Raw genomic sequence first — 13473 nt, 5'->3', positions numbered from 1 at the left:
TGGGTTAACATTTTAAACATGTCTTTTGTTGTGTTTTTAACCTCATTCATGTCCCCTCCAGATTTCATAACATTTAAAGACTTAACTACCATTAGAAGAGTAGTTGTCATGCATTTTTGCACATTTTGTAGTGCCAAATCTGGATCCCTTTGTTTCTTACTCTTGAACCCTCTCCAAATTTCTTTGTTAACTTTGGGGACCTGAAGGCGTTTACAGTTTTCTGGAACTAAATACTGTTCCTCTAACTTTGTTAGTGTTTCTGTTTTCATTGGCTTATTTATAGCCTGATCTACCAATTTAGCCATCTGATTATCTATACTGTCACCAAATTTCTAAGGCTCTTCGTACATTTTCTCTAGTTCATCTAGAAAAGCTTTATTCTCCGCATCGTCATTTGCGTCAACAATATCATCGATGTTTAACTCATCATCGTCATCGTCGGAAATGTCTTCCAGACCATTATCTGACAGATCACTTTGATTGTTATTATTTATGAGGTTAACCTCGTTGTCAGCTTTTGTCCTTTTGCGTATTATTGTTTGTTTTCGTTTTCTGGACATTTTTGTTGGTAACCGCGTCTTGCACGGTAAGCATATTGGCAGCCAAATTGGCAATAATCTCTGTATGGGATTCTATCTGCCGTTTGTTTACATCGGCCATGTTAGATATTTTGTCCCATAATGCTTGCATTGTAAGGTCATTTCCGGTTGACCCCTCTCCAATATTGTCAATATCACTTGGTCCTGTTTCATCAACATCTCGTTGCACAGGCCTTGGAGTTTCGCTGGCTTTCCCAGTTTTAACTCGATAAATCTCACGAGTTCTTCTCTTTATTGCATTTATCATTTCCTCATCTCGAGGAGAATTGTCCATCTCGGACGTGTGGCCTCGTTCGGCCGTCGCCATTATAGCGTAACTGTTTTCATAAATAAATCCAATTAATATTCTTTCGTTTAGAAATACATCCACGCGTAAAATTCACTTAAAAAGAAACACTGTTAGTTCCTGCACTAAATATATTATTTTCCTACACATACGAAACTGTTTATTTGGTAATTATTTGTAAAAAAACTTGGAGATTTGTTTATAAGAATTGACCAGTGGCGTCACGTGACCGTAATGACCTTTGGTAGTTACGAACTTCCGTTCTCTCGTGGAAGCCTCTAAGTCATCTATTGTTCAATAAAATAGTACTATAATGCAACAGGCACACTCAAGTAGACTGCCTCTTATCTAATGACATACATCTGCTGAAAGTTGGTGTAAAACAAAACTACAAATATGAAAACAGAAATGATTTCAGTTTTCCAATTGAGAAAATAATAGGCCATTTCTGTTACATAATTGTATGTGTCTGTCCCAGTCAGGAGCCTGTAATTCAGTTATTGTTTGTTAATGTGTTACATATTTGTTTTTTGTTCATTTTTATCAGAAAAGATGAGATGAGGCTTATGTAATAACCAAAATCATTATTTGACTCTATTAAGGGCTGATTAATTACATTACGTAAGTATATATACTTTGATTTGTTCTACATACCTGTACATTGTACAGCTGAATATTTGTGTAATGAATCAAATTCAGGAAATTTGTGTCTCCTCTTGCAGAGTGCAGGACATATGCCGAAGTGAGTGCAGTTGGCAACATTATGAGCTTTTTGCATAAAGTTTTGTTTTTCTGGACAACCTGGATACTTCAGCTAGTATAAAATAATTGAAAACAATACTTTAATAATTCTATGCGTTTAAAGCTCGCTTGTCTGGATTTAGTTTTATCATCAGGAACACTCAAAGCCAAATTGAAAATCTGAAGATGTATAAGTACCGAAACTAATGAAACTGTATGTTGCATACAGATTTTTTTGGTCTGTATTTGTTAAGTCTATATATATAAACCCTTATAAACAGACTTGACCAGAATCCTGCATCATTGGTGTTTCTAGTTGAAATTGTACATGTGTTCATAATAAATGTGACGTACGACCTAGCCTTCCTACTAAAATGGCCAGCAACATGGCTAAAATAGAACACAAGCCTAGGGTCAAAATACATTTTTTTTTAACCCAAGTCAAGTGAGCTTTTTTCATCACATGCAGACCCTTGTCTGTTGTCCATTAACTTTATATATTATGAACTTCTTCTAGAGAGCCACTAAATGGAGCGAAATAAAACATTGCATGAATATTCTTCATGCAGTGTTGTAAAAGTTTTGTTACTTTGTAGCTGATTCATTATGATCCCAGACGGCTGCCAAGGAGGGTGAAAAAAGGGGGTGTTGCTAAACGGCGGAAACGGAAAACGAAACGGAAACGGAAAACGGAAACAGAAAGAATTAACATCTTTTATTTAGGGTTATTTTATCTACATATACGTGAATAGGCATGTTTTATGTAGTATAACACATGTTTACAAGAAAGAAAAAAAGAGGAATAAATTGAAAATAAAAGATTTAAAAGCATAACATATTGAACTAATTAGCAGGAGATGATGAGACTATGTTTTTGTTTTTAAATATTAGATAAGGTCATGTGAACGTTGTTCATGCTATTCATTATAGTCTGTTAGACTTTTCTTATTTTAAACACATGTTGGATAAATGTCAATAAGATAGTAACCCAGCAACACAAAACCAAATCTACATACGGCCTAAAAAGATGGTCCTTCAACTCGATCCTAAGATAGGTTGGGGAAATGCTTTTCATTGTTTTTTCTGCGATTCTTCTTCAATTGCTTTGCATTATGATTGGTGTGTATTTGTAACTTTCGTTGTATTTTTAACCAGATTTTTGTGACAAAAATTTCGGTTATTGATTTGGGGATGTACGGCTGGCAGTCAGCAGTAGGGCGGTCGGGCTGGCGGCAAACAAATGTTGTCTGTGCATTTACTCATGAACCATTCATCAAAAGCTTTTAAAATTTTAACATGTTGTTACTGACAACAAAATGAAGGTCAAGTTCAAGAATGATTTTGACTTTTACCGTTCAGGAGTTATGGTTCTTGAAAGATTGAAAAATGGCGTGTCCAGTCGTGTCTGTGCATTTATGCATGAACTGTCCAACCAAAGCTTCCCAAATTTTCCTATGTTGTTACTGATGAAAAAATGGAGGTCAAGTTCAAGAATGACGATTTTGACTTTTACCGGGCATTCAGTAGTTATGGTTCTTGAAAGATTGAAAAATGGGGTTTCCAGTCTTGTCCGTGCAGTTTTGCATGAACTGTTCAATCCAAGCTTCCCAAATTTTAATATGTTATTACTGATGACAAAATGGAGGTCAAGTTCAAGAATGACGATTTTGACTTTTACTGTTCAGGAGTTATGGTTCTTGAAAGATTGAAAAATGTCGTTTCCAGTCATGTCAGTGCTTAAATTACTCATGAACTGTTCAACCAAAGCTTTTCAAATTTTCATATGTTGTTACTGATGACAAAATGGAGGTCAAGTTAAATAATGTTGATTTTGACTTTTACCGTTCAGGAGTTATATATATGGTTCTTGAAAGATAAAAAAATGGCGTTTCCATTCATGTTGTTGCATTTACTCATGAACCATTCAACCTAAGCTCTTTCAAATTTTAATATGTTGATACTGATGACAAAATGCAGGTCAAATTTGATATTGACGATTTTCACTTTCACCGTTCATCAGTTATGGTTCTTGTGATATTGCCAGGACACAAATAAATGTGACAGCCTCTTGTTTCTTGTAAAATGAAAAGAAAACGAAAAAGAAACCTAATGGGACAAAGAAATATGGACAACCGATAAGGAAACCCGGGAACTGGACATATAAATTTGTATACCCTTTATTTTAATGTAAACATTGATGAAATCACTCACTATACTGAGCCTTTTTTCACTGATTACAATACTGATGTACGATGTTAAATATTAAGGTATTGTAGCGTTACATCTCCTAGATTTACTATCAATAATACGAATTGATGTGAAACAAGTGGCGGAAAATTAGTAGCCTACATGGTTAACGTTGTCTTGTATTAGTATTTTTAAAATCAAATGTACACACTGCTTTAAATATCAAGCCGCTTAATTCTTCTCTGAAAATTTAATCCCTAGTAGCCATACATTTTATTTTATAATATTACAATTGAAAACAGTCTCAGTATGCTGTTTTTCTATAGTTGAAAACATTAAAACATAGGCGAAATTAAGATTCCAAAGGGACATTCATACTCACAGACTCCATAGGCGGATTTAGGGGGGGGGGGGCCCAGGGGGCCCGGGCCCCCCCTTTTTGGGAAAAAATTTGGTTGCTTATATAGGGAATCACTGAAGCGTGACTGGAGCGGGCCCCCTCTTAGGTCAGTCAGTGGGCCCCCACTTATGAAAATTTCTGGATCCGCCACTGAAGTCTATAATTAACTGACAATGCCATCACCAAAAAAAGAAGAAAAAAAGACAATCAGACATTAACAATAGTTTACAAAACACAACATGTAAAACTAAAGTCTGAGCAACACACACCTCACCATTAACACTGGGGTTGATCTCAGTTGCTCCGGAAGGGTAAGCAGATATAGCTCCACATGTGACTCCCGTTAACATAGACATGAATTTATATCATTCTACTAAGGAATGTTGAAATTTGGAAGTTAATCTTATTTATATTGGTAATTTTTAAAGATTTTGGTCCTATGCCAAGACAACTGAAAATTCATTCTCTGTTGGTTTTTCTATGACGAAAAGGATACTATATTTTACATAACTTATCTGATCGCCAAACACCAGATTATAAACAATTGATGTCATTTACTAAATAACACCTTACCCTGAACAGTTCCTTGCCATACCACAGCATTAACGACCTGGTTGACCTGTTTGATGTTGTCTAATTTACCATGACTCTTTGCTTGCAAAAGCATAGGAATGAGTAAATCCAATATTGTGTTTTACCTGGTTTCCTGTAACTGTTTAAATTCGATTAAAATAGTTTATATGAGGCTTTTTCAAAATGTGACATAAACAGTGGCAGATACAGGGGCGAGTTCCGGAGGTTGAAACCCTTTTTTTCTGACGACCAATGCATTTGAATGGGGACATAAAGTTGGACCCCCATCCATCCTTTTCTCCTTGGTTGGGACCTCCCCTCTACTTTTTTGAAAATGGCTGGATATATCTGTAACTTGTCCTTATCGATGTTTTGGGCGCAACCATTAAGGATAGTACATATAGTTGCAACTGTGTTATTTACCAATAGTTATGTAACCAACATCTTCTTTCTTTATAAGAACCTTTGAATTCATTGAAACCAAATATTGTATTTATGTTCTTGATGAGGTGCTTACCAGGTTACCTACCAAGTTTTGTAACCTTGTCACTGATTTGTCATCCCAGAAAGCTACCATCAGGGTACCTAGTTTTAGGAATTACATAAAAAATTCTTACATGAATCACTCATAGTGATAGGAATAATATATGACATGAATGTTTCTTATGAGATGTAAACTTGAATTAGCATTCTTACTTTTTTATCCTAGAAAGTTGCCTATAGTGGCCCTTAGTGTAACATAGTAACCTATTGGAAAAACATACTATTATAAAATTGTCTTCCAGAGAAAAGCTTCAAATGGATCCAAAGGAAGCCAAGGCTTGATGTAGAAATAAGGCTATTATTTGACCTAAATTGGTGACTTCATATACAATGCCACTCGGATGGAAGGTTGGCTAATTGGCACTCATACCATGGCCACATCTTCTTATTTTATATGATTAATTGTTTCTTAAGAGCTGTGTTGTTGCTTTGTTGCCTATCTCAGTATCTGTTATCTAAGTAGGCTTCAGTAAGGGGGCTTTATAGTTAAGCATATGATGGGAAATACTTACAAATTTAAGTCTTCCATTTAGATCCAATAAAAGAATTGAATCCAGTAATGATTTGTATGTTCCGTATGAGGTGCTAACAAAAGTAAAAAAAAATGTACTTTGTTGCTAATCTGTCCTCTAAGATTTTTTAATATGTAACCTTATAGAAAATACATATTTTTCAAAATTAGATATAAAGTTCAATGTATTATTTTCATAGTTTTTTTTATGGCCCAGAACAAAGTTGTCAGGGCAATATAGTTTTACCCTTGTCTCAGTCATTCTGTCATTCGCTCATTCCACAACAAACCATTACACAGTCTTTTTTTCTAAACACTTTTAGATATTTGGCTGATTTTTGGTATGTGAGTTAACCTGATGATGAGTTACAGATCAAGTTTGAGTTTAATTTTTTGCAGAAATTTCTGACTTTGGACCCTGATAAATTGTTGAAAATCACAGTTAAGATTTTGAGCTAATTTTTGATATTTTAAAAAAAATACAATCCCAATTCAACATCCCAAAATTTTGAAAAACGAATTCCTGGATCCTTAAAGGGTCAATCTCGAAATCTTAAGCTTAAAAACACATGATCCCTGAGACCCAACAAAGGTCCTATCCCACCTCATAGAAAGTAGGGGTAAATGCAAGGTTTGTCTATTATTCTATTATTATGAAATTTGCTATGAAAAGACTTTGAATATTTGCATACTTTAAATGTTAAGGTATTGCTATTTTAATTGCAACATATGAATTATTGAATAACAAATAAACATGATCTACAAATACATGTAGACCAGACATGTCTCTGTGTTAATGTTTCTTTTTTTTTTCTTTTCAGAAATCAAGTTGACCAAGCATATAATATCAAACAGGTAGGAAACTTACATAAATAATAAGTTATCAGTTTTCATAGGAGCTCAGCGGAAAATATATATTTGGGTGTTATCTAAAATTCATTGCATGCTTGATTAATTCACAAATCTTTTTGAGGTGGGTTTAAACATATTTTATTGTTTCAAATGACAAATGGATCAGACACAATTGAATTTTGCATCTTATTTACTGACTTCTCTCTGTGAAGTTTAACTCTAAAGTTGATCATTGGACTCTAAAAGTTGAGTTATATTTCAATCATCTTGTCCTTTCTGATTCCTTCATTGTTTCTTATCGCCCCACTGTTGTATGTTGATTCATCCTTCTGTTGTCAACACTATCAATAACTCAAAAAAGCTTTCAGCTGAATTTTCATGAAACTTTGGTGAATTGTTGATATATAGAGAATAATACATGGCAAAATCCGTATCATATGTCGTATCATCCCGTGACATCAATATCAGCCCAAGGGCCTTTAGGCCCGAGGGATGATATTGGTCGAGGGTGATACGGCATGTGATACGGATTTTGCCATGTATTATACGCTTTATCATATATTTCAACAGAAGAGTATTATATTATATGAACTGTTTTCTGATCTCGATAGATTAGCACTGGGTTACCTTCAGTTCTGCTTTTGTCTTGGTTCAAAGCCTTAAAATAACTGCTTATACAAAGCACCTGGGTTACCTTACCATTTGCCTGCTGCTGTTTTAAAAATATTTTGTTTATTATTGTATTTATTTGAGTGTTTTGTATTTTTTATAGTTGCATTTAGTGTGCCAAAAAATATGCAAACTTGATGTTCGTGACGTCACATACAATATGAAAACTTGACGTTCGTGACGTTACATACCAAACAATGACGTCATTAAAAAAAATGACCTATATTTATGGTCATGACAATATGCGTAAATGTAACAGCCACTATGTTCCGCCAGTTACTTTGTTCCGGCGGAACTTTCTAACTAGTTATTTCGTTCCGTTGGAACTTTTCAACTAGTTATAATGTTTTGTTCCGAGTGCAGTTGAAAAGTTCCAGAAAAAAGTAGCTAGTTGAAAATTCCCGGAACAATGTAGCTAGTTGAAAAATTCTGGCCGGAACAAAACAACTAGTTATATCGTTCCAGATCAAATCAGATAGTCAATTTATTCCAGCATATCATAATAACTGTTCATTACACTCAGTATAAAACCCCCTGATTGCCCAGCTGGCAACAATTAATATTTTTCATCCAATGTCTATCCTTTTAATAACCAAAACCCAGTAGGACAACTACATTTTTGATGGGAAGTCATGATTGACACATGTATTACCCATTCTCTAAACATATTTTCTTATAGATCTCTTTTTAAAGCTTCTACGATAAATTCATTGTTTTTACGCTTTTGAATCTGAATTGCTTCAAAGATACATCCCAGAAGAGAGTTATTACAAGTCTGATTTTGACAAATACATGTCAACACAATGTGTTCTTTTATGAAAAAACGAAACTCAAAATCTCATAAATAAATAGCATTAATATCTAGTATAATAACCAATCTGTGATGTAATTAGATGACACAGTATTGTGCAATAGCAAGAAATTTTCAATTGCACAGTGACAATATTGTGCAATAGCAAGAAATCTTCAATTGCAAAGTATTGTGCAATAGCAAATATTTTCAATTGCACAGTATTGCGCAATGGCAAGAAATATCTAATTGCACAATATTGTGCAATAGCAAGAAATTTTCAATTGATTGGAGTTATCTTTCTTTGTCCAGAATAGTAGTTGAATCAACTTAAATCATTGTTTTATACAATATACAATGTATATTTACTTTTACTACCAACTGATAAATTAAAACCATTCAGTGATAACAAGCACCTTTTGGTACATTTTAATATTTTATGATGTATTTAAATGAGTAGTTATTGTTGCAAACTCCATTAGAAATTTGAATTGAGATCAGTTTTGGATAAAGGGAAAGGGGGATGTGAAAAAAAAATGGGGGGGGGGGGGTTAAATTTTTTTCATTTTAGATTTCATAAATAAAAAGAAAATTTCTTCAAACATTTTTTTGAGAGGATTAATATTCAACAGCATAGTGAATTGCTCAAAGAAAAAAAAAGTATTTTAAGTTCATTAGACCACAATCATTCTGTGTCAGAAACCTATGCTGTGTCAACTATTTAATCACAATCCAAATTTAGAGCTGAATCCAGCTTGAATGTTGTGTCCATACTTGCCCCAACGGTTCAGGGTTCAACCTCTGCGGTCATATAAAGCTGGGCCTTGTGGAGCATCTGGTTGGCTCATATCTGAAACCAAAGCATTAAGAGCAAATTTGTCAGAAAAAAAAATGTTTTTAGGTCATTATATATTTGCTCTGAAATTTTCAGACCATTCAGGCAAACAATTGTTGGGTTGCTGCCCCTTAATTCCAAATTTTATGAAAATTTTGCATGTTATTATCTTGAATATTTTTATAGATAAAGATACAGTGTAAACAGCAATAATGTTTTTGCAAAGTAAGACCTTAAAATAAGTCAGCATGACTTAAATGGTCAATTGACCCCTTAAGGAGTTATTGCCCTTTATAGTCTATTTTTAACAATTTTCATAAATTCTGTAAATTTTTCAAAATATTTTCCACTAAAACTACTAGGCCAAGTTGATTAATGATAGAGATAATTGTAAGCAGGAAGAAAGTTCAGTCAAAAAAGATCTACAAACACATCACCATTACCAAAACAAAATTTTGTCATGAATCCATCTATGTCCTTTGTTTGATATGCACATAGACCAAATTGAGCAACACCCACATTTATTTTTTGACAAAAATCTATATTATGTCAAAAATTTTATCACAATCCAAATTCAGACAGTATCAAGCTATGTTCAGGGGTTGACCACTGTGGTCTTAAAAAACTCTGCCCTGCGGAGAACCTGGATAAAACTAAAAACCCTTGTTATATGATGTTGTTGTTGTTGTTGTTGTTGTAGTGACCAAGTGACATTTTCAGAAGAATCAGAAAAGCAGTTGTTGGTTTGCTGCCCTGTATTAGTAATTTTAAGGAAATTTTGCTTTTTTTTTCCAGCCTAGCTCGACTCAGGGGTTGTGATCCGGTGGCTACGACGGCTGTGGCATTAGCTTACTTCTTAAAAGCTTTATATTTTAGAAGGTGGAAGACCTGGATGCTTCATACTTTGAATATACATATGCCTCATTTTTCGAAGTTTCTGTCAGTCGCATGTCCAATGTCCTTGACTTTATTTCATGGTTCAGTGACTACTTGAATAAAAAGTTAAAATTTTTTTTAATGTTAAATTCTCTATTATTATAAGTTATAGGCTAACTATATTTGGTATGTGCATACCTTGCTAGGTTCTCGTGCCCGTCAGACAGTTTTCACTTGACCTCACCCTCTTTTCACGGATCAGTGAACAAGGTAAAGTTTTGGTGGTCAAGTCCATATCTCAGATACTATAAGCAATAGGTCTACTATATTTGGCGTATAGAATGATTGTAAGGTGAACATGTCTTGCTGGCAGGTGTCATCTGACCTTGACCTCATTTTCATGGTTCAGTGGTCAAAGTTAAGTTTTTGAGTTATGGTCTTTTTTTCTAATACTATATGCAATAGGTCAACTATCTTTGGTGTATGGAAATATGTTATGATCTATATGTCTGTCGCGCAGGTTAATTTTGACCTTGACCTCATTTTAACAGTTCATTTCTCAGTGTTTAGTTTTTCTGTTTTGGTCTGTTTCTCTTTAACTATAAGCATAAGGTCAACTTTTTATTTGTCGTATGGAAGTATTGTTAGCTGTACATGTCTGCCTGGCATGGATCATCTGACCTTGACCTCATTTTCATGGTTTATTGGTCAATGTTTATTTTTGTTGGTTAATTTTATAGTTTATGTGACAGTTGTGGTAAAGCTTTATACTTAGGACTATCAACATAATATCAATGATAAGTAAAGAAAGAGGGACATTTCAGCGTGTGCACTCTGGTGGTTACTATCTTGAATATAAATATAGATTGAGATGAACTGTAAACTGCAATAATGTTCATCAAATAAATCATAAATCAACATTGAAAGCCAAAAGTATAATGGTTGCAGTATTTCATGCATCAATTAAAAAAAATTATCTTAACACAGACTCCTCAGAGCCTCTATAGTTATTTAAAATGCTGCTTATCTATGTTGGGGCCTCAGGTAAGATAAGTTATGTAGCTTTTAGTGTACAACCCTCTTAAATGAGGTATTATTGTTTTTGTTTGCTAAGAAATGAATATAAATTTTAACAAAAAACACAATTGATTTTTTTTGTAGGAAAATTTTCCACCTGGTGACAGATTTCTTAAATCTAAATGTGCAGGTTAGTTTTTGAGTGAAGATCATCAATGCTGGAAATATTAAGTCATACAAATGCATGAAATTTTTCTCCTATTACTTCAACAGAAAAAAGGTACTTTTACAAAAATGTAGGCTTCTTTCAAAGGCAGATTTTGAGCATAATTGAAAGGTATAAGATAAAGTTCATTTATAGGAAAATACAATGTATAGTGAAATCCTATATTAAGAAAAACAATTGACTTGGACCTGTGAACCCCCTTAATTCATATTATATATGAAAAGTAAATGTTTATCATTGTTTTTACTATAAGAATGATTTTTGTGGATCAAATCTGTCATTAAAATGGTTTGCCTTTGTTTCACTTTCAATGTGAGCTTTTCTCATCACTTGGCATCTGCCATTGTCCCTCCTCATAGTCCATTGTCATATACTTATAATAAAACTTTTATAGAAATCTTTTCCTCTAAAACTACTGAGACAAAATTAAGCTGACATGGTTACAATCATCATTAAGGTATCTTGGTAAAAAAATTTGTTAGATGATCCTGCCTGCCAATCAAGATGACAGACATGGCTAAAAAAAGGACATAGGAGTAAAATGCAGCTTTTTGTAAATAATTCTGAAACTAAAGCACTAAGTTTTTAATGTAAATTTTTAACGATTTTTTTCGTAAACTTTTCTTTAAAAAAATTATTTTCCAGCAGTTAATTAATCTACGGGCCAATTAGAATTAAACTAAGCCACAATGCCATCCAACTAACATGGCAATCATGTCTGAATATAGTACATAGGGATTAACTATTGAAGTGTAAGGGAAAATTGTTAAAAAAAACCAACAATTTCAAATGGTCTTAACTTGAAAACTAATTTAAATAATGATAAGGGGTCTTCAGTAAGTATTGTCTAAGTCAAGATACTAGTGGGATAACCTTTTTTATTTTAATTATTAGGGTATCTTATACTATTTATTATGATTCATAACTCATTTTACATGATTTACAAAACCACAGAAGATTCATGTAAGCGACAAGAGCTAGCCTCTAATTTTAAACAAAAATTGCTATTGTTGAAGATGCAGGTGAGCAAGCCCACCTTGTTAGAGACACTAGTTCCCCTGCTTCATACTTATGTGTTTGAATTTAAGATAAGAAATCAACTAAATATTTAATCTCCATGTACAACAGAGGTACCACAAGCACCTGAAAATTTGAAGGTGAAGACGAGGACCAATGACAAGTTGACTTTGGAATGGACAAGGCCAAAGGCAATTGGCGATTCAAAGGTTACTGGGTACAATATTTCCCTGAAAATGGTTGATTCTGATGACTGGAAAAAGATTGGACGAGGCAGATCATTTGTCACCTCCTATACCATTAAGAATCTGAAGCTGGACAAACATTATGTATGTAGTGTCAGTGCTGAAAACAAAGTTGGTAAAGGACCAGCAGCCGAGGTAGAGTCTCCTGTTGTTCAACATCAAAAGCCAGGTGAATTGAAGTTCTGTCTGAGTTCATTCAAAATTAAAGGCTGAATTGGATTTTTTAGTTCCTGAGTGATTAAGTTAATTTTATTTTATATATGGTTGAAAACATTTTTGGATTGATTTTGGAAGTTATGGTCCAAACTCATGTCCACGTCGTTGTGAGCATTTGTGTCAGATTATTATTTAGTTATAAGACCATTGGTTTCTTGATAATAACTTAGGGATGTACTTAGGTGAGGTTTTGGAATTTGTGTCAAATGTTCGGACTCCTTGGTGTTTTTCCATATAATACAATGTAAAATATTTTGCCCCATAACACCCATTTATTTTTTCATGTAAGACTTAATAGCTCATGAAAGTTCATTTACCAAAATTGTAGAAGATTCTTAATTTTCTTTCTTTTGTTTTGAGACCTAATAATACCAATGCAAATATAAGGTAAAAGTCTGAGTCAGCCTTTTCCCGCCATTTTTTAAATCTCAAATATCTCGAAAAAGAGGTCCATGACCTATCAATATTTTTAGCTTATTTTTATCCTTAATTGATGCTCTATCAACTTATAGTATCAATTTTAACTTCTTAATTTATTAATTTTCACCTAACCTCACCTAAGTACATCCTTAAGTATTTATAAGAAAATAGAAATATATGAAATTTTAAAACTAGATTTGAAATCATAAAAGGAAGGCTGGGATTTATTTAGGGGGTTTTGGTTCGAACAGTTTATGTATAAAGGGCCAAAAAAGGGCTAAAATAAGCATTTTTATAGTTTCCAGAAAATAAACCGTATGTAAGTATAAATACAATCTTACTGAAACTGCTAATTTAAATTTTTCAGCTATTTTTTGTGTGAGTTTCTACTACTGTCCGACTATAACATAGCTCTTTTCTGTGTACTTTTTGTGTTGAAAACTTTGATGCCCCACCTACGTTCGTCTCTG

At 33.5% G+C, this 13473-nt stretch overlaps 1 long non-coding RNA gene across 1 annotated transcript in view; it reads left to right on the top strand.

Moving 5' to 3' along the window:
* LOC143048988 (uncharacterized) overlaps positions 1 to 12528 on the top strand; it is a 34189-nt gene extending 21661 nt beyond the window's left edge. Inside the window, exons 2-4 of the long non-coding RNA XR_012969977.1 lie at positions 6662 to 6695; positions 11024 to 11069; positions 12234 to 12528. This is a non-coding gene — a long non-coding RNA (uncharacterized LOC143048988). The remainder of the gene's footprint in view (positions 1 to 6661; positions 6696 to 11023; positions 11070 to 12233) is intronic.
* Positions 12529 to 13473: the final 945 nt, after the last annotated feature.

This window comes from Mytilus galloprovincialis, chromosome 10 (genome assembly GCF_965363235.1).
Source record: "Mytilus galloprovincialis chromosome 10, xbMytGall1.hap1.1, whole genome shotgun sequence".
NCBI lineage: Eukaryota > Metazoa > Mollusca > Bivalvia > Mytilida > Mytilidae > Mytilus > Mytilus galloprovincialis.
The sequence above is the reverse complement of the archived record's forward strand: the minus strand, read 5'-3'. Positions and strand labels throughout refer to the sequence as shown.